Source organism: Furipterus horrens, unplaced genomic scaffold, assembly GCF_987537825.1.
Source record: "Furipterus horrens unplaced genomic scaffold, mFurHor1.1.pri manual_scaffold_17, whole genome shotgun sequence".
NCBI lineage: Eukaryota > Metazoa > Chordata > Mammalia > Chiroptera > Furipteridae > Furipterus > Furipterus horrens.
In genome coordinates this window covers 65,702,589-65,719,114 of record NW_028327187.1, presented here as the reverse complement: position 1 = coordinate 65,719,114, position 16,526 = coordinate 65,702,589, and the positions used below count along the sequence as shown (strand labels likewise).

Here is a 16,526-nt window from a genome sequence, read left to right as displayed (position 1 = left end):
GGACTGCACAACCATTCTCGGCGGTGCAGATAGACTCTTAAGAAGCTACACCATCGTCTCTCGAGACGGACGGCTGCCGAACGAATGAACGAATGCACTTGCTCTATAGGAAACCATTTCCAAAAGAAGTGTTACTATTTCATCTTCTTGATCTTATTCTTTGTTCCTAGAGTCAAAGAACTGATTGCTAAAAGGGTAAAATTTTCTTAAATATTCAGTTAGCCAAGAATTCAAATAACTTCCAGATCCTAATTATAAATAGAAACAGTGACGACACCAAACTCTCCCCAGGCATCTCCAGTCCTCTCTGCTTTCCCTCTGCTTGAGCCCAGGACTCACCATCATGGATACTCTGTCAGAGGCAAATGGCAATTTTGCCTTAAACCTTTTGAAAAAACTGGGTGAAGACAACTCAAAAAACGTGTTTTTCTCTCCCATGAGCATCTCCTCTGCCCTGGCCATGGTCCTCCTGGGGGCAAAGGGAAGCACCGCTGCCCAGATGGTCCAGGCACTTTCTTTAAGTAAAAGTGGAGGCGGAGGTGAAGATGTCCACCAGGGTTTCCAATCACTTCTCACTGAAGTTAACAGGACTGGCACGCGGTACTTGCTTAGAACTGCCAACAGGCTTTTTGGAGAAAAGTCTTATGTTTTCAATTCATCCTTCAAAGATTCCTGCCACAAATTCTACCAAGCAGAACTGGAAGAGGTCGACTTCTTCAAAGCTACAGAGGAACCCAGGAAACACATAAACTCCTGGGTAGAAAAGAAAACAGAAGGTAAAATTACAGAGTTGCTGTCTCTAAATTCAGTTAATCCAGTTACGCGTCTGGTTCTTGTGAATGCCATCTACTTCAAAGGAAACTGGGTTAGTCAGGTTAAGAAAGAGCACACCAAGGAAAGACCATCTAAAGTCAGCAAGAATGAGAAGAAGCCTGTGCAAATGATGTTTAAAAAATCTACATTTAATATGACCTACATAGGAGAAATATTCACCAAAATTCTAGTGCTGCCTTATGTTGGCAAAGAGCTGAATATGATTATCATGCTTCCTGATGAAAACATAGACCTGGAAACGGTGGAAAAAAACCTTACCTATGAGAAATTTGTAGAATGGACCAGGCCAGATATGATCGATGAAGAGGAGGTGGAAGTGTTCCTGCCTAGATTTAAACTGGAGGAGAATTACGACATGGAGGATGTGCTTCGCTCTCTGGGCATGACTGATGCCTTTGAGCAGGCCGGAGCAGACTTTTCAGGAATGTCATCCGCGAGAGACCTGTTTCTGTCCAAGGTCATGCACAGGTCCTTCGTGGAGGTTAATGAGGAAGGCACGGAGGCTGCAGCTGCCACTGCTGCTATCATGATGCTTCGATGTGCAAGAATCACTCCCAGGTTCTGTGCTGACCACCCCTTCCTTTTCTTTATTCAGCACAGCAAAACCAACAGTATTCTGTTCTGTGGCCGATTCTCCTCCCCTTAAGGAAATGGTGAGCACTATAGCCCTACTTCTGTCTCCTACTGATGCATTTTTCCTCTGACACTTTACAATGTGCCTGAACCCAAAGTGACCTTTGGTGACAATTCATAAATAAAGGGCTTAATTTTGAAGTTCCATAAAAAAAAAAATTGAAACAGTGGCAAATAAAAGACATCTTATCGTTAGAAAGTAGAAATATCTAATTAAAGTTGGGAATACAGATATTTAAAAGGCAAGAGTGTCAAAAACGTCTTCCAGGAACCTTTATAATCTACTTACACATTTCAGTGTTTGACCTTGAAGTAACTTCTGGCAAGTTAGATGGTGTAATTTCCTAGAATATCATAGTAGATAAATCCATTATTTTGATGACCTTCACTTGGAATTTTCAAAGAAATTTAATGCTGATAGTGATAAGGTTGTGAACATTAAAAGCAGCCTGACTTATGAAAATCCTATTTGGGAAAAAAAATCTAGGCAGATTTCACTTAGGACTTCCACCAAATACACTCACAAACCAACACTGTTAAAATACATACTTCTTAAAAACATGCATTAAGGCCTGAGGACATCATGGGCATCACAAATTCTATTCTATCTTTAAAATCGCTTATAATCCATCAAAAATATTTGAGGCCTCCTGTTACTGGTGGAAGTGGAGATCTGTGAGAAACGCTCACAATAAAAACCGGAACACAGGGCTTGAGCAGTAAAGCGAGGCCTTTATTCATGAGTCTGCAGAGCCGGGCGCACCCTCACAGCCAGTAGAATGGGCACCCCAAGTAGACAAAGGAACCTAGTTTTATAGTTTTGGCTTCCCCACCCTGAAATTGCCACCCTAAAGTGAGAGCGATTAGCTTCCCCACCCTAACGCAACTAGCTCCCCCTCCCCACTCCTTCTTCCCTGTTTCTCCATGACTGGATACTCCGGAGGAACAATCTAACTCATTCGTTTAAATGCCCCTATTGTGATTTGTAGATATGCTAATGCTGTCAACTTCCTTCTCAGAGATCCTTTAATTACATTTGCCCTTTGTTACTAATGACTTTTTACTGGTTTGGGAGTCACTATGACCTTGTTTCTTACAGATCTTCTGGTTTCTAAAGGAAATGGAGGAGAGGAAGATGGCGGAGGAGTGAGGGGAGGCTGTGCTCTTGGGTTCCTGAAACCCATCTGTGGTTTGGACTAGTTGCAGACAGATCATCTCAGTGAGCAGCTGGACACTGGCAGGAGTCGAGCCTTGGCACTGCTGGATTAGAGAAAAACCATCTGGGAACGACCTGTTTGGTGAGGATAGTGGAAGAAAAAGGGACGAAATGGGATTCCTGACTGGGGTGGCTGCTCGAGCTGTGGCTGGAGGACACAAAGGCTTTTTGGTGACCACAGGCTTCCCCAGGGGGGAGTTGGGAGGAGAGCGGATCTCTGCCCGCTGGCAGAGACGGGATTTGACCAGGTGGCATTGACGCTGGAAGATGGGGGACAGCGTGCTGCTGTACAACTGAAAACGTAATTTTTCCTCCGTATTTTTCTCTTGTGAAATGCGGAGAGGCGGGAAAAGTTTGGGGGTGATAGGACATTCTTAAGGAGCGCAGGTGCAAAAATGCGCTTCCTCACTCCCCAACCCTCCCCTTGGGTCACGGGGGCGCACATAGGGAGGTGCCCTAATTCACTGGCCCAGGTGCGCAGGGCTGTGCGTCCAAGTAACACTCAGACACTCCCCAACGGACATAAAATCAGTGACCCAACGGGCGCAGGGAGGGCCCACTGGACACGCAGAAGACTGAGCATGGTCACCTCTGGCCAGCACAGTGGGCGCCAGGCCGAAGAACCAGGCCAGAATCTGGAGTGCAGGGCACTTGCCCAGGCTCTGCGCGTGCCCGCTCAGGAGGTGCGGGAATGGTGGGCAGCTGCGGCGTGGGAACAGCGGGCAGCAGCTACCCACAGACGCTCACGTCTACTGAGTGCAGGTGTCTGCGCTCTGCCCTGGGGGGTGAGAGACCAGCTCCCGGAACACGGCGCGGCAGGCCTGAGCTTAGTTCCCCGGCCACCTAGGGCACGCACCGGCGCTCGAGCCAAAAAACACCTCTAGGGCTTTCCCGGAGTGCGGCGCGGCCAGCTTTCTCAGAGCACTGCGCGGCAGGCCTGAGCTTAATTCCCTGGCTGCCGTGGGCGCACACTGATGCTTGAGTGAAAAAAAACATCTCGCCGGCTTCCCCAGAGCACGACGCGGCCTGCTTTCCCGGAGCGCGGCGTGGCCTGCTTTCCCAGGGCGCGGCGTGGCCTGCTTTGCCTGAGCGCGGCGTGGCAGACCTGAGGTGGGCTCTCCGACGCCTTGCATTGCGCCTTGCCGGCCACCTCGCGCACACCGCTGCTGCAGGGAATAGGAATCTCTTACCCGTCACATTGGACCAGCTGTGGACAAAGAGGGGGAAGACGACACACAAAGGCCGAACTGAGTAAAAACATTCCTTTTTTTTTCTTTTTCCCTTTTTCTTTTCTTCCTGAAAGAGGAGGGGAGTGGGGAGGAGGGGATGGAAGGAGGAAAAAAAGAAAAACAAACTATATCTCTAATCTGTATTACATAATTTTTCCTTCTTATCCTTCTTCTTTGGTTGTTGTTTGTTTGTTTGTGGGCCTAGTTTAGCCTCCCTTTCACTCTAAATAAATAGAATATAACTACTATATAAATCCAATACTATATAATTCCACTTTCCTACTATATTCTGCATTCTTCCCTTTTTTTTTCTATAGTTATTAACATACAAAGTAAATATTACCTACTGTCTTGCACAGTCTCAACTATTATTAACCTATTATCCCTTTCTCAAAAATCATATTTTTCCTTCCCTAAACAACTCTTATCTATTCTTCATATAGTGTAAAAGCTCTAATCTCTCTACATTTATATTAATACTGGCTCGTTGGCTGACGATAGCAGGATAAAGGGTGGAAGATATTTTGGAGGGTGCGGGTCTCCTGCCGGGGCTGTGTGTTTATGTTTTTAACAGCATCTCCACAAAAGAATTCGAGATAAAGTGGATAGAGGTACTCTCAATCAACTAGCCAGAAGGAAGATCCTAACAAAAAAATCTGAAATATAACCAGACAGCATAAAAAAATGATATAAAAGGTACCCCAAGAACATCAGGCTCAGGAGATCAAAGAGACAGCACCACTGAATCCCCAAGATCTACCACAAAGAATCTCATACCACAAAGGTGGGACGGCAAAGCAGACAAATCCAAATAACAAAACGAACAAGAAGAATCCAACATGGTAAGATGCAGAAACAACCGCTCAATGAAAAGAAAAGAGGAATCCCCAGAAAGAGAGGTAGATGGAATAGACATAGCCCAAATGTCAGACATGGAATTCAAAACTATGGTGGTGAAGAAGCTCAATATGCTCGAAAACCTCAAAAACAACTATGACAACCTCCAAGGAAGTTACCAACAGCTCCAAGAAAATTACAGGAAACTTGCAGAGAACTACACCAGCATAAAAAAAGACATAGAAACTATCAACAAGAACCAGGAAGAAATGAAGAATGCAATCTCTGAACTGAAAAACACAGTAGAATCAGTCAAAAGCAGACTAAACGAAGCAGAGGATCAGATTAGTGAGTTAGAGGATAATGTAGGTAATAATTCTGAAATGATACAGCAAAATGAAAAAAGATTGAAAAAATATGAACAAGATGTAAGGGAATTACAGGATAGCATTAAAAAAAATAATTTAAGAATCATAGGAATAAGAGAGGGAGAAGAAAAGGAACATGGAATTGAAAAACTGAAAGGAGAAATAGTGACAGAAAATTTTCCGAACCTGATGAGAGAAAAAGTTATGCAAGTCCAAGAAGCACTGAGAGTTCCAATCAAGAGGAACCCCCAAAAACCCATTCCAAGGCACATCATAGTTAAAATGGCAACATTCCAAGACAAAGAGAGAATCCTAAAAGCAGCAAGAGAAAAACTGCAAATTACTTACAAGGAAGCTCCAATAAGGCTATTGACCGAATTCTCAACAGAAACATTACAAGCCAGAAGGGAATGGTCAAAAATATTTCAAGCAATGAAAAACAAAGGCCTACAGCCAAGAACACTCTACCCAGCAAGTCTCTCATTCAAAATAGAAGGTGAAATAAGGAGTTTCTCAGACAAAGGAAGACTGAAAGAATACATCTCCACAATGCCAGCATTGCAAGAGATGCTAAAGGGAATATTCTAAGAAAAAGGAAGAGAAAAAACAAAAAAAAAAAATAATAGAGGAACAGAGATACAAAAGCGAAATGAATAAATACATGTCAATAATAACCTTAAATGTAAATGGATTAAATGCTCCAATTAAAAGACATAGGGTAATGGAATGGATCAGAAAACAGGACCCACATATTTGCTGTCTAGAAGAAACACACCTCAAAACAAAAGATTTACATAGACTGAAAGTAAAGAGATATAAAAAAATATTCCAAGCAAATGGACCTGAAAAAAAAAGCTGGGGCAGCAGTCCTCATATCAGACAAAACGGATTTCAAAGCAAGGGCAATAAAAAGAGACAAAGAAGGACATTTCATAATACTTAAAGGAACAATTCATCAAGAAGATATAACACTGATAAACATATATGCACCCAACATAAGAGCACCCAAATACACAAAGAAAATACTAGAAGACCACCAGAAGGATATTAACAACAACACACTCATAGTAGGGGACTTCAACACTCCATTATCAACAATAGACAGATCATCCAAGCAAAGAAAAAACAAAGATATGCAGGCATTGAACAACACACTAAACCACATGGACTTAACTGATATATATAGAACTTTTCACCCGGTAGAAGCAAAATATACATTCTTTTCAAAGGCACATGGGATATTTTCAAAGATAGACCACATGATAGGACACAAAACAAGCCTCAGCAAATTCAAGAAAATTGAAATCATATCAAGCATCTTTTTAGACCACAATGTCTTGAAACTAAAATTTAACCTCAGAGAAAAATATCAAACACACCCAAACTCATGGAGAATGAATAACACGCTATTAAATAAGGAATGGGTTAACAATGACATCAAAGAGGAAATCAAGAAATTTCTAGAAACTAATGACAATGAACACAAAACAGTCCAAAACCTATGGGACACAGCAAAAGCAGTCTTAAGAGGGAAGTCCATAGCAAAACAGGCATATCTGAAAAGACTAGAAGAAACTCAAATAAAAAATCTAACCCTAAAGCTCGAAGAGCTAGAACAACAACAACAAACAAAGCCTACGGCAAAAAGAAGAAAGGAAATCATCAAAATCATAGCAGAATGAAACGACCTAGAAACTAAACGAACAATCCAAAAAATCAACAAAACTAGGAGCTGATTCTTTTAAAAAAATGAACAAAATTGACAAACCTCTAGACAGGCTCATCTAGAAAAAAAGAGAGAAGACCCAAATAAACAAAATCAGAAATGAAAGAGGAGAAATCACGACTGATACCTCAGAAATACAAACTATTGTAAGAAATTACTACAAACAACTATATGCCAAGAAATTTGACAACCTAGTAGAAATGGACAGATTTCTAGAAACATATAACCTTCCAAAACTGAATCAAGAAGAAGTGGAAAGTCTCAAGAGACCAATAACAAAGAAGGAAATTGAAACAGTAATAAAAAATCTCCCTGCACACAAAAGCCCTGGACTGGATGGCTTCACAGGCGAATTTTACAAAACATTTAGGGAAGAGCTAACTCCTACCCTACTCAAACTATTCCAAAAAATCCAAGAAGAGGGAAAAATCCCAAACTCTTTCTATGAAGCCAGTATTACCCTAATCCCAAAACCAGGTCAAGACACAGCAAAGGAAGAAAACTACAGGGCAATATCACTGATGAACATAGATGCTAAATTCCTGAAGAAAATTTTGGCAAACAGGATCCAACAATTCATCAAAAAGATTATACACCATGATCAAGTGGGATTAATCCCGGGGATGCAAGGATGGTTTAATATTCGCATCTCAATAAATATAATACATCACCTAAACAAAATGAAAGACAAAAAATCACATGATCATATCTATAGATGCAGAAAAAGCATTTGATAAAGTACAACACCCATTTATGATGAAAACACTCAGTAAAATGGGAATAGAGGGAGCATACCTTAACATCATTAAGGCTGTATATGGGAAGCCTGAGGCCAACATCATACTCAATGGACAAAAACTGAAAGCATTTCCCCTTAAATCAGGAACTAGACAAGGCTGTCCACTCTCCCCACTTCTATTCAACATAGTGTTGGAAGTCCTAGCCACAGCAATGAGACAAGACAAACAAATAAAAGGCATCCAAATTGGGAAAGAAGAAGTAAAACTATCATTATTTGCAGACGACATGATAGTATACCTAGAAAACCCTATAAACTCCACTAAAAGACTACTCGATATAATAAGTGAATTTGGCAAAATAGCAGGGTACCAAATAAATATACAGAAATCTAAGGCATTTCTGTACACCAACAATAAAATCTCAGAGACAGAGGCAGAAAAGGAAATACCATTTACTATAGCAACAAGAAAAATAAAGTACCTAGGAATAAACTTAAGCAAAGAGATAAAAGACCTGTACACTGAAAATTATGCAACATTAAAGAAAGAAATTAAGGAAGATACAAATAAATGGAAGCAAATACCATGTTCTTGGATGGGAAGAATCAACATCATCAAAATGGCCATACTACCCAAAGCAATTTACAGATTCAATGCAATCCCTATTAAAATACCAATGACATATTTCACTGACCTAGAACAAATCCTCCAAAAATTCATATGGAACCAAAAAAGACCCCGAATAGCAAAAGCAATCTTGAAACAGAAGAACACAGCAGGAGAAATCACGATACCAGACATCAAACAATACTACAAAGCCACTGTGACCAAAACAGTCTGGTACTGGCATAAGAACAGACATATAGATCAGTGGAACAGAATAGAGAGTCCAGAAATAAACCCAGGCCTCTATGGTCAACTAATCTTTGATAAAGGAGGAAGGAACATAAAATGGAGAGAGAAGAGCCTCTTTAACAAATGGTGCTGGAAGAAGTGGATAAGAACTTGCAAAAAAATGAAACTAGACCACCAACTTACACCACACACGAGAATAAACTCAAGATGGATTAAAGAGTTAAATGTAAGCCGTGACACCATAAAAGTCCTAGAGGAAAACGTAGGCAGGAAAATTTCAGATATCCCACGTAACAATATCTTCACGGATACATCTCCTAATGCAAGAGAAATAAAGGAAAAAATAAACAAATGGGACTACATCAAACTAAAAAGTTTCTGCTCAGCAAAAGAAAACATCAGCAAGATGAATAGGAAACCAACCATATGGGAAAACATATTTGCCAATGATATCACAGACAGGGGACTGATCTCCAAAATATATAAAGAGCTTATACGACTCAACATCAAGAAAACAAACAACCCAATTAAAAAATGGGCAAAGGACCTGAACAAACACTTCTCCGAAGAGGACATACAGAAGGTCCATAGACACATGAAAAAATGCTCAACATCATTGGCCGTCAGAGAGATGCAAGTAAAAACCACAATGAGATACCACCTTACACCTGTCAGAATGGCCATCATCAGCAAATCAACAAACAACAAATGCTGGCGAGGATGTGGAGAAACAGGAACCCTACTGCACTGTTGGTGGGAATGCAGACTGGTGCAGCCACTATGAAAAACAGTATTGAATTACCTCAAAAAACTAAAAATGGAACTGCCTTTTGAACCAGTGATTCCACTGCTAGGATTATACCTGAAAAATTCTAAAACCCTAATTCAAGAAAACCTATGCACCCCTATGTTCATAGCAGCCCTGTTTACAATAGCTAAGTGCTGGAAATAACCTAAGTGCCCATCTGTAGATGAGTGGATCAAAGAACTGTGGTACATCTACACAATGGAATACTATGTCGCAGAAAGAAAGAAGGAACTCCTGCCATTTGCGACAACATGGATGAAACTAGAGAGGATTATGCTTAGTGAAATAAGCCAGGCAAAGAAAGCAAAATACCATATGATATCACCTAATACAGGAAACTACAGAACAACACAAACAAACGAACTAAATAGGCAAAGAGTAGAATAGTAGTCAGTTGGGGGGTGGGGGGAGGGAGAGAAGGGGGATAAGTAAGGGAAGGGTCTAGTGAAGGAACGTGTATGAATGACTCATGGACATGGACACTGGGGAGGGATATAATTGTGGGAGAAGGGATGGGCTGGGAGGGGGGAGCAATGGGGGAAAAATGAGACAACTGTAATTGAAAAACCAAAAAACGAAATTTAAAATAAATAAATAAATAAAGGAAATGGATTTGCTGAGACCTCTGTGGGAGGATGTTTCTTTATCGTATGGTTTATTGATGATGTAAAATTAAGAATGTTCCCCTGCTGACTTCCCAATGTCCCATCTCCTTCCATCTTGCCAAGGGTAAAGTCCAATCTTATCTTCAGTAGTTTCAAGATTAAGGCCACTGCCCAGAGTTTATGCTCTATATTAAAATACAGTCCAATCTAGCATCTGGCTACCTTAGTATGTGTTTCTGATACCAGTGTAACGTGGCTGGTGCTAGCAGCGCAAGTCAGAGGAGAAGGGAGTGTCCCTGAGGCAGCTTGGAATAGGATATATTTCCTAAGTAACTAAACTAGTGTGGTGACATAAGGACAGATTTCTCCATCCCTATCAAAACGTGGGGGACGGAGACCTTCATGAAGCATGCGCAAGGCTAGCAAGAGTAACTGGCTAAAGGAAAAGCTCTTATACCCCTCTTCCTGTCCCTGATTGTGGGTTAGACTAGAGGACCGTAGCTGCATGTTACTATAGAGGTCAACATGGTGGCAGAGAGGGGTGCTATCCTATCAGTCTAGACTGAGAAAAGAACGAGATTGGCTGGGGGGGGGGGGGCGGGCTGTATCATCCCAGAGCTCGCGAAAGTCTGGGCTGCAAGATTTAAACTGAGGGAAGCAAGAAACACACACTCTTCCTCTGGGGTCCACCAGGCAGACCTGCAGTACCAAGGCGGGAAGGGAGAGTGGAGGAGTGTTAATTTTCCTGATTACAGATGTGATCATCTACCCTAATACCTGAAAGAAAATTATTTAAAGGATAATCTTTGAACTTCTTAGGGGCAGAGGCTATGAACTGCTTAGCAGAGATCAATATGACAGTGCTTGATGACTGGCATAATTGTAAATTCATAAAATTGTCAAAATCACAATTCTAAGTACCAGCAAGGTAAAATTGACTCTTGTCAGTTAACTCTTCCACATCTTACCAGATATGCAAATTTACCTATTATATCCTTACTTTCCAAAATAAAATAAAGCCAGTAGAAAATTATGGAAAAATCCACATAAATATTCTGATATATATCATGGGCCTCTATTTTTATTTGGCCAAAGATATTTGATATCAGAGTGAAGTAGAAGGCCAAATGGTCAAGGATCTATTTCAACTTTAAAAAATTTATATCAAGAATATTTTAATAATAAATATAATGAGAGAGTGTAGAATATTTTTCAAGTACATCAAAACTAATACATCATGTACTCCCAGAGAAGGTGGACTGAAGAAGGTATATCACTTCTCACCAAAAGTGCGTAACTCCAATCTAATCAGAAAAAGAAAAACAGCAGAAAAATCCAAACTGAGGGACAGTCTACAAAATAACTGACTCTTTAAAAATGTTGTCATCATAAAGGACAAGGAAAAACTCAGAAACTGACACAGATTGGAGGAAACTAAGGAGACATGAAAAGTAATTTAATATGGGATTTCAGATTAGACCCTGACATATAACAAAAGATAGTGTAAAAAGATAAATTCCAAATAAAGTCTGTAGTTTAGTTAGTGTTATACCAAGGTAAATATTTTTGTTTTTACAATTGTACTATGATTATTAAAAATATTGATATTAGGGGAAGCTGGGTGAAGAGTAAAAGGGAATTCTTTTTACTATTGAAACTAGCTTAGGAAAAAAATCTTGACTCCGTTAAAATATTTTGAAGAATTTTGAAGGTCAAATATTTAGAAATATTTGTTGTATTTCTAATCAGTTTATTCATTTGAGAACTATTTATTAAACATCTACTGGAACAATAGGCATTGAGTCTACAGTGGTGACCAAGAGAAGCACCATCCTGAATTTTTGAAGACAATTTTTTCTTTAAGCATGGTAAACACAGTGTCTACATGTCACAATAATTCTAAGGGTCCATGAAACATGTTTTAATTTCTTTAAAATGAGAAATAAAAAATAAGTATAATCCTTGTTCGATTGGAATAGTCTTTATACCAATGTACTCATAAAAATATAATTTTAATATTTTTATGGAGAAAGAGGCCCATGAAGGCAAAAGTTGCTAGGGCTCACTAAAGATATAAAGTGGGTCTGTTTGGAGTTTACATTCTTTTAGAAAAGACTATCAAATAATTAGATGATATTAATACAGTCTAAGAAGTACTGAGATCAGGCTAAATGCAGGGTGCTATCGGAATCCACCTTGAGAGATCATGTAGGGTTTCTCAAAGGCCTCAGAAGAAACATGAAAGATGATAAGAGTAGGAAACAAAATCACTGGATCAAGAATATGCACATATCTGAAAGTAGCTGAGATCATGATGAGTGGGGAAAATGCCAGGTACCTACATATTATTAGTTAAATGGTTCTTAATTCAAGATTTTGCCTCCAAAGGACATGTAATTCTTGGAGGCATTTTTATTTATTTTTTATTTTTTTATTTTATTTGGTTTTTCAATTACAGTTGTCCCCTTTGCCCCTAATTTCTCTCCCCCACCCAACCGACCCCCTCTCCTGAAATCATATCCCTCCTCGTTGTCCATGTCCATGAGTCATTTATATGGGTTCTTTCACTAAACCCTTCCCTTACTTATCCCCCTTCTCTCCCTCTCCCCTCCCCCCTATTGACTGCTATTCTGCTCTTTGTTCTATTTAGTTCCTTTGTTTGTGTTGTTCTTTAGTTTCCTGTTTTAGGTGATATCATATGGTATTTTTCTTTCTTTGCCTGGCTTATTTCACTAAGCATAATTATCTGTAGTTCCATCCATGTTGTTGCAAATGGCAGGAGTTCCTTCTTTCTTTCTGCTACATAGTATTCCATTGTGAAAATGTAGCACAGTTTTTTTGATCCACTCATCTACAGATGGGCACTTAGGCTATTTCCAGCAGTTAGCTATTGTAAACAGGGCTGCTATGAACATAGGGGCGCATAAGATCTTTTGAATTTGTGTTTCAAGATTCTTCGGGTATAATCCTAGTAGTGGAGTCGCTGGTTCAAAAAGCAGTTCCATTTTTAATCTTTTGAGGTAATTCCATACTGTTCTCCATAGTGGCTGCACCAGTCTGCATTCCCACCAACAGTGCAGTAGGGTTCCCGTTTCTCCACACCCTCGCCAGCACTTGTTGCTTGTTGATTTGTTGATGATGGCCATTCTGACTGGCCTAAAATGGCATCTCATTGCGGTTTTTATTTGCATCTTCCTGATGGCTAATGATGTTGAGCATTTTTTCATGTGTCTATGGACCTTCTGTATGTCCTCTTTGGAGAGGTCTTTGTTCAGGTCCTTTGCCCATTTTTTAATTGGGTTGTTTGTTTTCTTGATGTTGAGTCGTATAAGTTCTTTATATATTTTCAAAATCAGTCCCCTGTCTGTGATGTCATTGGCAAATATGTTTTCCCATATGGTTGGTTTCCTTTTCATCTTGCTGATGTTTTCTTTTGCTGAGCAGAAACTCTTTAGTTTGATGTAATCCCATTTATTTATTTTTTCTTTTCTTTTTTTTTTTAGTTTAAGTTTTTATTTATTTATTTATTTTTAAAATGTTTTTTATTGATTATATTGTTACAACAGTTCCAATTTTCTCCCCCTTGCTCCCCTCCACCCAGCACCCCCCTCCGCCAGCAATCCCCCCCAAGTCCATACCCCTAGTTCATAAAAATTAACTATCCCCCCCTCTCAAATATTAGGACCCTTTGTAATCTTGTAAAGGACAATGGGCGAAGGTCTCAAACTCCTCAATCTGTTTCAAGCTGGACATGGTCGTCGTCCTACCTACCCTTGGGTCCAGAAAACCCTAATAAGAGTGGGGGTATGGAGGGGAGGGTGGCCTTCCCACATGGGGAAGGATCGTGCAGACTCCAGGTCAGTTGGCTGTCTCCGGTCAACGGCGTGCTTGGTTTAACAGGCTGGTGTCCTTGTTGTGTTCTGGGGGCAACAAATTTGGCGAAAAGGGTTAAAAGACATCATTCAATCAATAACTACTAGATGACAAAAGGCAGGGATTAATTTTTCAATGTTCCATATTAGGAAAAAAAAAAAAAAAAGGGCTTCTTTGTAAGAAGGTGTGCTAGGCACATCTCACCTGTCCAAAATCCTTTTGCCCATTATACTTAGTTTGGGCTGAGGTAAATAGTTTAGGTTTTCCCCCTCTCAGACCTCTGGGCCTTTTCTGCCCAAGCCATTAGGATAGAAAAGAGAAACCCGTTCTAAAGTGAAGCCCACAGACCACCCCATTCTTCCCCAACCCAGCCATTTAGTTCAGCCAAACCGTTGAGTCTCAGGAGGCAGCGCTGCAGAGAGGATTAAGTGAGGCTTATGCATACAGATAATCACTCAGGTAATGCGATCATAACCCTGGCTGGTTTGGCTCAGTGGATTGAGCGTCGGCCTGAGAGCTAAGTGTCGCTGGTTCGATCTTCCAGTCAGGGCACATCAGAGAAGGAAAACTCTGACTCCAAAAAACCTCTGCTGCCTTGCGGCATACCTCTTCAGGGGAAAGGCTAAGGGAGTAAACCCCGACAGAAAATCCGGAACCGGAGTCCCTAAGGCGGTTTGACGTTGTAGTCAACACCGGCAACTCCTGCGGCGCACCTGAAGCCAAGCTGTATTGACTCCGTCTTTCCCTTGGACCCTTCAGCTGCGAAGAGAGGGGGGGTCTGCTGCATGGGCAACAGCAGACCCTCCATATCACCCTGCCCAGGCTCTGTAGCTTCAGCTTCACTGGAGAGGACACTCCAGCGTCATCACAAGATGTCGATTCAACATGGGAGGAGACAGATACCGTGTCACTCCCGAGTTGGACTGCACAGCCATTCTCGGCGGTGCAGATAGACACTTAAGAAGCTACACCATCGTCTCTCGAGACGGACGGCTGCCGACGACGGAATGCGATCATAGGCTTATGTCCTTTGAAAACAAAAAACACGTGTTAATTTATGTAACATAACCAACAAACAAGTCTCTAAATCTGTAAGACTGTCTTATTGGGAAGACATCTAGTTGAAAGGCACTTGAAATTCTATTTGCCTGCAACTTGAATATCTTTGATGATATCACAGACATGGTTTAATTTTCAAGTGAAACCATATTTTAAATGAGAAGAAACTTTTAACAGTTAGTTGCCCTGTTTTATACTCTACTACTGATCATTGTGATTTTCCTTGAATAATAATTTTTCTCCCTAAGGTTACCCTCCTTGTCTTTAAAGGGACTACATTAAGTCCATTTTTAATTTATCCTGTTCGTTTGCATAAACATAACAAGAGCAACAAATGATCACTTATGATCTTTAGTTCTGCTTTGCTGGAACTTACCCAAGGAATATTCGGGGTGACCTTCAGTCTGTTCTTCAGGGCACAGAAGCTGAGCCACATATCTGGCATTCATCCTTACTTTTTTCTTTATTTCTCTTGCTTTAGGAGATGTATCCGTGAAGAAATTGTTACGTGAGATATCTGATATTTTCTTGCCTATGTTTTCCTCTAGGACTTTTATGGGGTCACAGCTTACATTTAAGTCTTTGACCCATCTTGAGTTTATTCTCGTGTGTGGTGTAAGTTGGTGGTCTAGTTTCATTTTTTTGCAGGTCCCTATCCAGTTCTCCCAGCACCATTTGTTAAAGAGGCTCTTCTCACTCCATTTTATGTTCCTTCCTCCTTTATCAAAGATTAGTTGACCATAGAGGCCTGGGTTTATTTCTGGACTCTCTATTCTGTTCCACTCATTTATATGTCTGTTCTTATGCCAGTACCAGACTGTTTCGATTACAGTTGCTTTGTAGTATTGTTTAATATCTGGTATTGTGATTCCTCTTGCTGTGTTCTTCTGTTTCAAAATTGCTTTTGCTATTCGGGGTCTTTTTTGGTTCCATATGAATTTTTGGAGGATTTGTTCTAGGTCAGTGAAATATGTCATTGGTATTTTAATAGGGATTGCATTGAATCTGTAAATTGCTTTGGGTAGTATGGCCATTTTGATGATGTTGGTTCTTCCCATCCAAGAACATGGTATTTGCTTCCATTTATTTGTATCTTCCTTAATTTCTTTCTTCAATGTTATGTAATTTGCAGAGTACAGGTCTTTTATCACTTTGGTTAAGTTTACTCCTAGGTACTTTATTTTTCCTGTTGCTATAGTAAATGGTATTTTCTTTTTTGCCTCTGTCTCTGCTATTTTATTGTTGGTGTACAGAAATGCCTTAGATTTCTGTATATTTATTTTGTACTCTACGATTTTGCCAATTCACTTATTATATCGAGTAGACTTTTAGTGGAGTTTATAGGATTTTCTAGGTATACTATCATGTCATCTGCATATAATGAAAGTTTTACTTCCTCTTTCCCAATTTGGATGCCTTTTATTTCTTTTTCTTGTCTGATTGCTGGGGCTAGGACTTCTAACACTATATTGAAAAGGAGTGGAGAGAGTGGACAACCTTGTCTAGTTCCTGAGTTCAGTGGGAATGCTTTCAGTTTTTGTCCATTGAGTACGATGTTGGCCTCAGGCTTCTCATATATAGCCTTAATTATGTTAAGGTATGCTCCCTCTATTCCCATTTTGCTGAGTGTTTTCATCATAAATGGGTGTTGTACTTTATCAAATGCGTTTTCTGCATCTATAGATATGATCATGTGATTTTTGTCTTTCATTCTGTTTAGGTGATGTATTATATTTATTGATT

At 40.2% G+C, this 16,526-nt stretch overlaps 1 pseudogene; it reads left to right on the top strand.

Moving 5' to 3' along the window:
• Positions 1-337: 337 nt before the first annotated feature.
• LOC149991149 (serpin B6 pseudogene) lies at positions 338-1,489 on the top strand (annotated as a pseudogene).
• Positions 1,490-16,526: the final 15,037 nt, after the last annotated feature.